This window comes from Argopecten irradians, chromosome 14, assembly GCF_041381155.1.
Source record: "Argopecten irradians isolate NY chromosome 14, Ai_NY, whole genome shotgun sequence".
NCBI lineage: Eukaryota > Metazoa > Mollusca > Bivalvia > Pectinida > Pectinidae > Argopecten > Argopecten irradians.
Window position 1 is genome coordinate 21,232,530 of NC_091147.1, and position 14,184 is coordinate 21,246,713.

At 31.5% G+C, this 14,184-nt stretch overlaps 1 protein-coding gene across 5 annotated transcripts in view; it reads right to left on the reverse strand.

Annotated features, from left to right (window-relative positions):
- The window catches only part of LOC138307470 (uncharacterized), a 38,555-nt gene extending 25,619 nt beyond the window's left edge, over positions 1-12,936 (reverse strand). Inside the window, exons 1-2 of one of the 5 annotated variants that reach the window (XM_069248241.1) lie at positions 9,625-9,719; positions 8,808-8,846 (exon numbers count right to left, since the gene is read on the reverse strand). The gene's annotated coding sequence lies outside the window, so the exon portion shown is untranslated. Of the gene's footprint in view, positions 1-8,807; positions 8,855-9,624; positions 9,720-12,872 lie in introns of those variants that run through there. The other 4 variants (XM_069248240.1, XM_069248243.1, XM_069248244.1 and 1 more) reach the window with 4 other exon arrangements.
- Between the last annotated feature and the right edge of the window lie 1,248 nt (positions 12,937-14,184).

Genomic DNA, 14,184 nt, shown 5'->3' on the forward strand with positions numbered 1-14,184 from the left:
ATCTCTCGTATGTAATACTGTATAATGAAAGACTAAATAAAAACAGGTATGTAATACAGAGCTTATTGATCTATATACTAGTTGATGAAAGACTAAATAAAAACAGTATGTAATACTAGGTTATATCTCTCGGCTTAGTATCGTATGATAAAGACTAAATAAAAACAGGTATGTAATACTAGTTTTATTGATCTCTCGGCTATAGTACTGTATTGATGAAAGACTTAAAAAACACGTATGTAATACTAGTTTTATTATCTCTCGTATAGAGATTAGTACTGTATTGATGAAAGATAAAAACTAGGTATGTATATACTCGTTTTATTGATCTCTATGTAGTATCTGTATTGATGAAAGACTAAATAAAAACAGGTATGTAATACTACATTTTACTCTGATCTGGCTGTAGTATCTGTGTTTGATGAAAGACTAAATAAAACAGTATGTAATACTAGTTTATATTGATCTTCGACGTATGTAATATAGGTTTTGATAAAGAGCTTAAATAAAAACAGGTATGTAATACTAGTTTTATACATGATTATACTATAGTATCTGTATTGATGAAAGAGACTAAATAAAAACAGGTATGTAATACTAGTTTTTTTGATCTCTCGGCTGTAGTAGCTGTATTGATGAAAGACTAAATAAAAACAGGTATGTAATACTAGTTTTATTGATCTCTCGGCTGTAGTATCTGTATTGATGAAAGACTAAATAAAAAACAGGTATGTAATACTAGTTTATATTGATCTGTATGTATACTAGGTTATATTGATGAAAGACTAAATAAAAACAGTATGTAATACTAGTTTTATATCTCTCGCTATACGTATGTATTATTATACAATACTAAATAAAAACAGGTATGTAATACTAGTTTTATTGAGATCTCGGCTGTAGTATCTGTATTGATGAAAGACTAAATAGGAAACAGGTATGTAATACTAATTTATTGATCTCTACAGAGCTTATATAGAAAGACTAAATAAAAACAGGTATGTAATACTAGTATTATTGATCTCTCGGCTGTAGTAGCTAGATGAAAGACTTATAAACAGGTATGAGCTTATACGTATGTTTTACTTGATCTCTCGGCTATAGTAACTGTATTGACTAAATAAAAACAGGTATGTAATACTAGTTATTGATCTAGGTTATATCTGTAGATGAAAGACTAAATAAAAACAGGTATGTAATACTAGTTTTATTGATAATACTGTATTGATGAAAGACTAAATAAAAACAGGTATGTAATACTAGGTTTTATTGAGCTCTCTACGTATGTAGTATCTGTATTGATGAAAGACTAAATAAAAACAGGTATGTAATACTAGTTTTATTGATCTTATACTGTATGTAATCTAGGTATTGATGAAGAGACTAAATAAAAACAGGTATGTAATACTAGGTTTATTGATCAGAGGCTTATACGTATGAATAAAGACTATTAGTTTTATTGATACTATGTAATGAAAGACTAAATACTAGGTTGTAATTGATTATAACGTATGTAATACTAGGTATACAGTAGCTTATACGTATGTAATACTAAATTAAACAGGTATGTAATACTAGTTTTATTGATCTCTCGTATAGTATGTAATACTAGGTTAAAGAGACTAAATAAAAACAGATGTAATACTATACTGTATGTATATAGTTTGATACAGACTAAATACAGGTATGTAATACTAGTTTTATTGATCTCTCGGCTTATACGTATGTAAGAAAGACTAGGTATGTAATACTAGTTTTATTGATCTCTCGTGTAGTACTGTATTGATAAGACGTGTAAAACACTAGTTATACTAGTTTTTATTGACGGCTATGTATTGAATGAAAGACTAAAGTAAAATACTAGGTATGTAATTATTTTATTGATCTCTCGGCTGTACAGAGCTTATAAAGACTAAATAAAAACAGGTATGTAATACTAGGTTTTACTAGGTAATAAAAACAGGTATGTAATGTTATACTAGGTTTTATATCTAGGGTTATACAGTATGCTAATAATAGACGTAAATACAGACTAGCTTTATACTCGTATGTAATACTAGGTTATTTCAGGGCTAAATAAAAACAGGTATGTAATACTATAGGTTATATAGTGCTTATACGTATGTAATGACCTAGACTTATAACAATAGGTCTGTAATACTAGTTTATTTGATCTCTCGAGCTTAATACGTACAATAGGTAATACAGAGACTAAATAAATACAGTATGTAATACTAGGTTGTTATTGAGGGCTTTTAAGTATGTAATACTAGGTTATACAGAGCTTATACGTATAGTTATACTATGAAAGACTATACAGGCTATGTTTACGTATGTCTCGGCTGTCTAGGGTATTATACAGAGCTTTTACAGGTATGTATTTACTAGGGTTATTGACAGAGGCTGTATTCGTATGTAAATACTAGGTTATACAGAGCCTATACAGTATGTATTACTAGGTTATCTATAGAGCTTATACTGTATGTAAATAGGTTTTTTAGAGCTTATACGTATGTAATACTGGTTTTATAGAGCTTATACTTATGTATTACTAGGTCTGATATAGAGCTAAATATGGTATGTAATTTAGGTATTTATATTCGTAGCGTATATCTAGGGTATTCCTGATGCTTATACGTATGTAATTCTAGGTTATACAGATGCTTATTCACGTATGTCTATACTGGTTATACAGAGGCTTATTACGTATGTAATTCTAGTTTTACATTGCATTTTTAGTATGTAACTAGGTTTGTATATGAAAGCCTTATTACAGTCATGTAATACTAGGTTATTATTGAGCTTATACGTATGTAATACTAGGTTATTGTGCTAAATAAATACAGTATGTAATACTAGGTTTGTAAGATCTTATACGTATGTATTACTAGGTGTATTTAGAGCTTATACTTATGTAATGTCTAGGTTTTATAGTAGATCTCGTCGGCTTAGATTATACTGTATGTAATACTAGGTTTATATAGAGCTTAGAAGTACGTATGTAATAATAGGTTTACAGATCTCTCGCTGTATACTGTATGTAATGAATAGGTTATTATAGAGCAGGTATACGTATGTAATACTAGGTATTTATAGAGCTTATACTTATGTAATAGACTAGGTTATATAGAGCTTATACGTATGTTTATACTAGGTTTATAGGAGCTTCTACGTATGTATTAATTGGTTAGATTAGAGCTTTTACGTATGTAATACATAGGTACTATATAGAGCTTATACGTATGTAATACTAGGTTATTTAGAGCTTCATACGTATGGTAAGTTACTAGGTTATACAGGGCTTATACCGTATGTAATTTCTACGGTTATATAGTGCTTAATACATATGTAATACTAGGTTATACAAGAGCTTATACGTAATTGTTATACAGTACTAGGTTATACAGAGCTTATACGCTATGTAATACTAGGGTATTACAGAGCTTATTCGTATGTTATTACTTGGCTTTTATAGTAGCTTTATTCGTATGTTTTACTCTGGTTTTATCAGAGGCTTTTACGTATGTAATAATAGGTTTTATAGAGCTTATACGTATGTAGCCTATACTAGGTTATACAGAGCTTATACGTATGTAATTCTAGGTTATTAACAGGGCTTATACGTATGTTATACTTGGTTATACAGGGCTTAATTCGTATGTAATTACTAGGTTATATAGAGAGTGTTAACGTTTGGTATACTAGGTTATATAGAGCTTATACGTATGTAATACTAGGTTATTTACAGAGCTTATACGTATGTAATACTAGGTTATTACAAGAGCTTATACGTATGTAATACTAGGTTATACAGAGCTTATTCGTATGTAATTCTATGGTTATACGGAGTCCTTCTTACGTATGTAATACTAGGTTATAACAGAGATCTATCACGTATGTCTAATACTAGGTTATAAACATGGGATTATACGTATGTAATACTAGGTTATACAGAGCTTATACGTATGTTAATCTAGGTTATACAGAGCTTATTTACGTATGTAATAATAGGTGTATACAGAGCTTATACGTATGTAAATACTAGATTATACCGAGCTTATACGTATGTAATACTAGATTATATTGAGATTAGTAAGACAATGATAATAATGGTTTGATACAGACATATACGGCTTATACTGTATTTATATATTACTAGGTAAGGTTATACAGAGCTTATGCGTATGCTTATACTAGGTTTCTACAGGGCTTTTACGTATGTAATACTAGGTTTTACAGGGCTGATACAGTTTGTAATACTAGATTGATACAGGCTTATACGTATGAATACTAGGTTATATAGAGCTTATATACGTTTGTAATACTAGTTATACAGAGCTTATACGTATGGATTATGGTTATACAGGGTTATACGTATGTAATACTAGGTTATTTAGGAGATTTTTTCGTTATCGGAATACCTAGTTATAAGAGCTGATTCGTAGGTAATACTAGGTTATTACAGAGCTTATACGTATGTTATACTAGGTTATACAGAGCTTATACGTATGTAATACGTAGGTTTTACAGAGCTTATACGTATGGTATTACTAGGTTATATAAGCTTATTTGTATGTACTTTCATGGTTACTTACAGAGTGTGTTCGTATGTTATACTAGGTTATATAGAGCTTATACGTATGTATTACTAGGTTATACAGAGCTTATACATATGTAATACTAGGTTATACAGAGCTTTATACGTATGTAATACTAGGTTATTTAGGAAGATTTTACGGACTGTAATACTAGGTTTTTCTAGAGCTGTATGTATGTTATACTAGGTTTTACAGGGCTTATAAGTATGTAATACTACGGTTATACATGGCTTATACTTTATGTATTACTCTAGGTTATACCAGGGCTTATACTTATGTAATACTAGGTTATACAGAGCTTATACCGTATGTAATACTAGGTTATATACAGAGCTTACAACTTATACGTATGTAATACTCTGGTTATACAGAGCTTATACGTATGTAATAATACTAGGTCTATACAGAGTTATACGTATGTTAATCACTAGGTTTTACAGGGCTTATACGTATGTAATACTAGGTTATACAGAGCTTATACGTATGTAATACTAGGTTATACAGAGCTTATACGTATAGTAATACTAGGTAATACAAGAGCTTATACAGTATGTAATACTAGGGTTACATAGAGCTTATATCGTTTATATGTGTAATAACTTGGTGTATACAGGGCTTATACGCTATGTAATACTAGGTTATACAAGAGCTTATACGTAAGTTAATACTAGGTTTATACAGACGCTTATTCGTATGTAATACTAGGTTATAATGAGAGTTATACGAATGTAATACTAGGTTATACAGAGCTTATATGTATGTAATACTAGGATTATACAGGGTCTCTTAGTTGTATGTTATCTAGGCTTATACAGAGCTTATACTAGTATGTAATACTAGGTTATACAGAGCTTATACGTATGTAATACTTGTTTAATACAGAGCTTGTATACGTATGTAATATACTAGGTTATACTAGAGCCTATACGTATGTATTACTAGGTTATACAGAGCTTCATACGTATGTAAATACTTAGGTTATAACAGAAGCTTATACGTATGTAATACTAGGTTATACAGAGCTTATTACGTATGTAATACTAGGTTATTCCAGAGCTTTATACGTATGTAATACTAGGTTATTTAGTGATTGTACGTATGTAGTATACTAGGTATATATTAGCAGAGCTTATACGTATGTAATACTAGGTTATATACAGAGCTTATACGTATGTAATACTAGGTTATACCAGAGCTTATATTCGTATGTAATACTAGGTTATTATATAGAGCCTTATTAAGTATGTATATACATAGGTTTATTACAGAGCTTTTTCGTATTAGGACTTTACTAAGGTTATACAGAGCTTATACGATATGTAATAATAGGTTATATAGAGCCTATATACGTATGTAATACTAGGTTATACAGAGCTTATACGTATGTAATACTAGGTTGTTATACAGGGCTTATACGTTCGTATGTAATATACTAGGTTATACAGAGCTTGATTCGTATGTAATACTAGGTTATACAGAGCATTATACGTATGTATAATAGGTTATTACAGAGCTTATACGTATGTAATACTATGTTTTATACTGGGCTTTTACGTATGTCATTAATAGGGTTATATAGAGATTGTACGTATGTTATACTAGGTTATATAGAGCTTATACGTATGTAATTCATAGGTTATACATGTGCTTATTTACGTATTGTAATACCTAGGTTATACAGAGCTTATACGTATGTATATACTAGGTTATACTCTGAGGCTTTTTACGTATGTTAATGTATTGGTTACTACGGAGCTTATACGTATGTAATACTAGGTTTTTCAGAGCTTATGTACGTTCATGTGGAATACTAGGTTATACTAGGGCTTATACGTATGTATATACTAGGTGTATACAGAGCTTATACGTATGTATTTCTAGGTTTACAGAGCGTTATACGTATGTAATACTAGGTTTATACAGAAGCTTATACGTAGGTGATACTGGATTATACCGAGACTTATACGAATTGTTATTATTGATTATATTAGCGTTGACGCAATTGATAATATAATGATTCAGAGCTTATATGTATTTAATATTACTAGGTAATACATGAGCTTTGCGTATGTAAATACTAGGTTATACAGAGGCTTATACGTATGTAATTACTAGTTTATATAGAGATTGGACGAATTGTAATACTATGTTTTACTGGACTTTTACGTATGCTTATACTGGTTTTACAGCGAGGCTTTATGTAATACTAGGTAATACAGAGCTTATTTATGTATAGGTACATAGCTTTTTCGTTTGTAATGTATATGCTAGATACAGAGCTTTAAGTATGTAATACCAGGTTATACAGAGATTATACGTATGTTATACTAGGTTATACAGAGCTTATACGTATGTACTACTATGGTTATACGGAGCTTATACGTTATGTAAATACTAGGTTATACAAGAGCTTATACGTATGTAATACTAGGTTATACCGAGCGCTTATACGTATGTAATTACTAGATTATACAGAGCTTAGACGCAATTGATAATGAATGATACAGATGCTGTATATGTATTTATATTTTTCTAGGTAATAACTAGAGATTATGCGTATGTAATACTAGGTTATACAGAGCTTATACATATGTAATACTAGTTTATATAGAGATTGTACGTATGTAATACTAGGTTTTACAGAGATTTATACGTATGTAATACTAGGTTATACAGAGCTTTAGCTTATACTAGGTATGTAATACTAGGTTATATAGCTTATAGTATGTAATACTAGGTATACAGAGCATTACTATGTTATATAGACTAGAGCTTATACGTATGTAATACTAGGTTATACAGAGCTTATACGTATGTAATACTAGGTTATATACAGAGCTTATACGTAGGTAATACTAGGCTTACGTATTATACTAGAGCTTATACGTATGTATATACTAGGTTATACAGAGCTTATACGTATGTAATACTAGGTTTATACAGTATGCTTAGGTTATATGGGCCCTTATACGTAATACTAGGTTATACAGAGCTTTTACGTATGTAATACTAGGTTATACAGAGCTTTATACGTATGTAATACTAGGTTATACAGGCTTATTACGTATGTAAATTACTAGGTTATACAGAGCTTATACGTATGTAATACTAGGTTAGCTATAGGTTATACAGAGCTTATACGTATGTAATACTAGGTTATACAGAGCTTATACGTATGTAATACTAGGTTATACAGAGCTTATACGTATGTAATACTAGGTTATACAGAGCTTATACGTATGTAATACTAGGTTATACAGAGCTTATACGTATGTAATACTAGGTTATACAGAGCTTATACGTATGTAATACTAGGTTATACAGAGCTTATACGTATGTAATACTAGGTTATACAGAGATTGTACGTATGTAATACTAGGTTATACAGAGCTTATACGTATGTTATACTAGGTTATACAGAGATTGTACGTATGTAATATATGTACTAGGTTATACAGATCTGATACGTATGTAACGTGACGCTACCCAAATTGGAACACTTTTTGAAGATAATTGTAAAAACTTTCTTACTTGTGGTTGAATCCAGACTTTTTTTTCTTAACATTCCACATATAGATGCTTTTATTATTAATTTAATGATTTGTTTACTTGTCAGTAGTGCATATATTTATAAATACAGAGCTTGGAATTATGCCCGGTCCAGCCCTGTGTTTTAGCAGGTTTGAGTACCCAAAATGGAACATCTCCTAAATAAAGTTTGATTAATAAATGCCCAGGCATGCTAAACATGTTTGAATTCATTAAAAGAAAGTTCAAACATTTTTTAGTTTATTCAAGTCACATGTCTTTCAAAAATATTCCATTCAGCATCTATTTTTCTTATTTCAAAATATATGGTGTTTTTAGGGTTGTCGCACGACGTCGTTTCCGGAGTTTTTCAAAATTTCGTTATTTTCATTTTTGAATACAGATAATAAGCAACTGGAAAGAAAATGACATATTAGAATTGTCACAGTTATTAGTCAGCACCTTAATTTTTGTTCAGGACCGTTATTGTTAGTTTAGATTGTAAACTGGAAATACTGTATCACATATTTTAAAAGTGTTTCATTTTGGGTAGCGTTTCAAGTTGGGTAGTGTCACGTTAATACAACATTGTAGGTAAACAGAGTTTATACGTATGCAATACTACATTGTAGTTTATACATAGCTTGAACCTACATTATACATGTACTAATGTATACGTACAAGATAGATAACGTTATACATCACCTCACAGATCTTTCCCTAAGTAATTGAAATTAAGAAAAAACTATATCAAGTGGAGCTACATAATAATGTAATTTTATGTGATTTGCAGACATGAGACTCAGACATAGGTAGCTTCAGACATATTAATAGCTGCCTGCATATCAACAGACTTTTTTTACAGAAAATGGTGTCGTCTTTAGAGCTACAATTGGTGCCTATTACTGCTAATGGAGCAAAGTAATGATTATGCAAACCATTATTAAACGTTTGTTTGCATTTTTATCGTACTTGTTTGATATCGCTTACCTACTAGGCAATAAAACTGAACCACATAAAATATCTAATTCTCATCGAGGCATTATTATTTTTACATAATACATATGGAGGTCTTTCTGAAGGGAATCTATACGGCAAGTTCCATAAATTGTGAATTTGACGTCTTTGTGAGCGGTACGGTAGATATTAAGGATGGTAGTTATGTTTGTTTTGGACAAAAATATTATGTAAATGCATGTAAAATAATTGGAAACATACAAAAAAGTATAGAAAAACTCGGCCGAGTGATTTTCGGAGGCAGTGCTCCACTACGACCCATAGGGACCAATTCGTACCCGGCCGAAAGGTATAGTAGGCCCGGGTACGTATATTCGTTCTAAGGACATAGGTAGCTTCAGACATATTAATCATTTGCCTGCATATTGAATGTCCATCCGTGATCAAGACTAATTAATTTTATCCTATAGTTTTTGCTTTTGGAAGCAATATTGCAATTTATCACGATCATAAATATATAAATAATACATTGTTTTTTTACCTTAACGACGCCCGTCTTCAGTCCTGCTATGCTTTGTTGATTAACATGGATAAAGAAATTCCTTCCGGGTTTTAGCAGACTAATGTTTTGTAGGCTATATTTAAATTCCAATTGAATGATATACATGGTGTATATAAAATGTACACACTTTGTCACCTAATTTGTTTCGTTTCATGCCAAAATACATTGTATCTATCACAATGGTCTTATACACAATCATTTACTGGATGAAATCATTAACAATTTTCCAAGACACAAAACGACACTTCGATGGCTATTTGTAATACAAATTGACAATAAAAAGTACCTAAAAAGTAAAATAATTTATTGTTTGGAACTTTTTTTCAAAAATGTAATTAGTTGGAATTTAATTAAAGTTTAGTGGAATTTTACTGGGTCGATCATCAGTGACCAGGTAGCTCCAGTCTGGTAGTTACATTTTCCCCCTCTTGTTACATGTATTAGTTAAGGAGATGAGCTTCAAACTGTACTATATGTGTGAGAGGGTACATCAACGAGGCCCGTTAGAGCCGAGTGATGTTCCCTCTCACACATATAGTACAGTTTGAAGCTTATCTCTAAATTAAAACACAGTTCCTTTTGTCCTAATAAAACCCTACTATACAAAGCGTTCATCATTTATAAACCAGGTGGGTAGAAATGCTGAAAATAACAACAATGTACATTCGTCCATATCATTCTATTCATCACATGTCATACCAGTAACAGGTAAAGCATGCTCATTTTCACCCACGTGTTTCTGAGTGCAGTCAACATTACCAATGCATTCATCACATATAAACCTCAAACCTGGTGAACCTAAAATACCCATAGTCACCCTTTTATAACGAATATTATTCATTTCTGAAATGTCTTCCGAGGATGGACATAGCCTTGCTCTACCAGGACAACGTCTTTACTGGTGTTTACATGATTACTGATACTAGAAACTGAAAGGGATTTACAATGTACATGTATGATTTAGGGTTTTCTTGCACATCTGACTAAACAAAATGAAAAAAAAAATGCTCTAGAAATGGATAGGGTAAAACAAACATCAGCTTTGCTTTACCTGAAAGAAACTCGACAAAATAAAGTATATATATCAACTTTGCTTTACCTGAAAGAAACTCGACAAAATAAAGTATTTATAACAAATTGAATGTTAAAACATGATATATCAGTGCAATGGGCCATGAAAAGGATTTTTTGGATACCTTAAAAATTGAAAAAAAGAAAAGTGCTAAAATTATTAGGATATTACAAGAAATTCGATACAGGATATTTATTTGTGTGTTGGTAAACTAAGCAACATATGAGAGTTAATTAACCCCAAAGAGTTAGCGAATATGTCCATTGGGTTTACAGGAATATACTCAACTATTATAACAGACGTGGCTGGTAGGAGCTTACATAATGTAGGAGTGAATGTGGAAAAAATGTTGGATTCCAAATGGCCGAAGATCACCCAATGTTGTATATATGTACGTGCAACATGGAACACGCTCGTGTGCATGTTTTGCTGCAGAAGAAGTGACAGTGTATATTCAGCCATAAAAGAATATAACCATCGAAAAATAGTGCAGATGCATTTAAAAAGGGTTATTTTCAAAGGTGGAATTAATACATTCAGCTTGAAATTCTGAATATTGTCAATAGTGTCTTTGAATGATATGTGAATGTTGTTTAAGATACAAAAATGTATTTCTTATAAAAGTGTGTTAAAACTCTTCTGGGATTGTTTATGCCTTGACACTTTGAGCTGTGCTCAGGATTTACCCATAACTGGTTTATAAGTGACTGTCCAAAAAAATGATCACATAAAAACCCGGGCAGCGGTCCAAAATCTTAATAAAACGGGCTACAGGTCACTTAGTTATAGACCAATTATGGGTACATACTGTACATTCAATGAAATATAGCACAGAAAGAACAAAAGGATTTACGCTGTGTTTTAATGCGGAATAAAAAGGTGTATGCAAAACAAATAACTGATTTAGCATATATTTGATTTCATTAAAGGGCCACTACGTCCGAAACAAAAAATATGAAACATTGAAATTAAATAGTATCAATCATAACCATAGAATAATAATAGCAAATAGCATAGATAAAGTGACAGCACTAGGCCAATGTAAGATTGAGAACGTATAAATTTGATCTTTGCCGTCTGGCGCAGTGATAAACAACTTTAGGACGACGGCGGGAGACTAAAGACGACCCGTCTATATGTTGTTAAGGTAAATCCGGAGGTATGGAAATGTATTGTTATTTTAAAAGTCACATATTTGAGGAAAGTCGATGATGTCATTTCGATATGTTGTTGTTCCTCAGAAATCAGGAATTGTATATTTATTTAATATTGATATAATTATGATTATGCTAATGATGAAACCTTTGTCCAATGGAAAGTTCTTCCTCAATTATAGTGTATCCTTGCCCAACATTTCGTTTTTATGGGTCACATCCAAAAACCCAAACAAAACACCAAAACTATAATCCTGTTACGTAACAGAATAGTTTACGGGACGGCGTAGAAATCAAGATATGACTTGTATCATATTAGTACTACTATCATAATTAGCGTAATTTATTTGTATTATTTTTTGTTTACATAAACGGGTATTTGCGATAACGTAAAATAGTATATTTTTTTAAACATGAATTTTCTAATTTAATTTGGCTATTGGAAAATTCAAGCTGGTGTCTTTTGAGTTAAAACACAATCAACAGCCAGTTTCTATCTACTACATTAGTAAAGGAATTAAGTAACTTAGTAATCACTTGATCAGAGTGAGCTCTAACATTAATCGTGTTGTTCACATCCGTTGGTTATTCTGTCTTTACATATTAGTTGTGTTAGTGTTATTTTGGACTGAAAAAGGCCTTATAGTGGCTGAATGTATATTCCATAGAAATTATTTTTGATTTTACTTTGAATTCCTTTTGGCCTTTTATTTCGGATTATTAACATACTAGCTTTATACCGTTTTATCTCATTACGTATTAAAACGCTACCTCCCTCTACGTCATTATTTTGTGAACGGAAATCACGTCGAAAAGCATGACATTACACTCTGAAACATATGACATTGCAATCAATACCTACCCACAAGGGATGATAGCTCTGCAATAGGCAAATACGGGATAGTAATGTGTTGGTGCAGTACAGGCTCCAGAAACAAAAATGTTGAAAAATGAAATAATTTACATACACATATCTAAATGGGTCAATCGGTTATATCTACATTGACAACACCAGTCTTCTATCTGTTAAAGCTGTTGTTAGTTGCAATATAAACAAACCAGTTGCTTCCTGGTTTAACATTGTACTAAACACGTGGTTAAGGACTATATTTGGAGCCATATTGAATGGACGATCATTAAATATTTGCATATTAACTATGTACACGTCTCTGTTAACTATTTAGTACCGCGAAAAGCGTCAGTTAAATCAAAATTATGTAATCACATTGCACACAGTTGAAATGTATGGTCAGGTTCAACTGAGGTTGGAATCAAACATGCTAAAACTTAACGCGATATTATTGTATTATAACAGAACAGTAATGCTCCAGATTAATAATCGTGTTGAAGGAGGGAGGACATCACAGAATTTTAGAAAACCTCTTTTCATTGTTATGTCAAAGATCGGAAATGTGAAGAATTGCTTGGCTTATCATCTGTTTAATCATTATGCGAATCTCAAGTTTCAATAGCTGCATACAAATGTCTTTCTTATTTTCGTCATAAAGACTTCCATCAATTCGATAATTGACACACAATAACACGACAATGACGTACAATTCAGATATATCTACACTTGCATGTAGTCTTGTTCACAATACAAAAGTAGTAGCCGATTTTGTTTACCATAACTGCATGGTAAAATTGAACTTTGGACTTGCGTATGAAAATGTTCTATGCAACGTAACGGGCTACCTTTTTTAAAAAGAAACACATGGCTTTGTTTACATTTTGACGCAACATTTCGTGTATATTGTTGTTGTTCATAGAATTTTGGGAAAATGTAAACAATACATATATGTTTTATATTTCTATATATGATACAAACATTTTTTAAATTAACAATCGTATAAAGAAACGGGAAAAATTATCCCGACAGGGGCAACGTGCAGTGCATTCCTTTCTGTTAAAAATGATGGATGTCAAATGTCAAATTACCTCTGTGTCTATGTTCGTCCTATGATCGAGTCTTTGGGGTGGACGGGCATGAGACCTTCTGACAGAGGTCAGTTATTAACATACACTCTTGTCTTTGTTCTTTGAGAATTTAATCGTGTGTATTATAAAACATGCACCACTAGTAATCCACGTGTTGACAGTTGTGCGTTACCACACAAATACATTGTATCCATTTAACACAAGTGAAGTTGTTCCATCTATCGATGGTAATAGATCTAAGCGTAGATTCTATAATCAGATGACTCCCAAGGATGTAATATTGTTAAGTCAGACGACAATCTCAAACACATTGAGCTACTTGAACACCGATGTTTTGACAACTTCGGCAAACTCCAGTGTGTAAGCGTGCGTCAG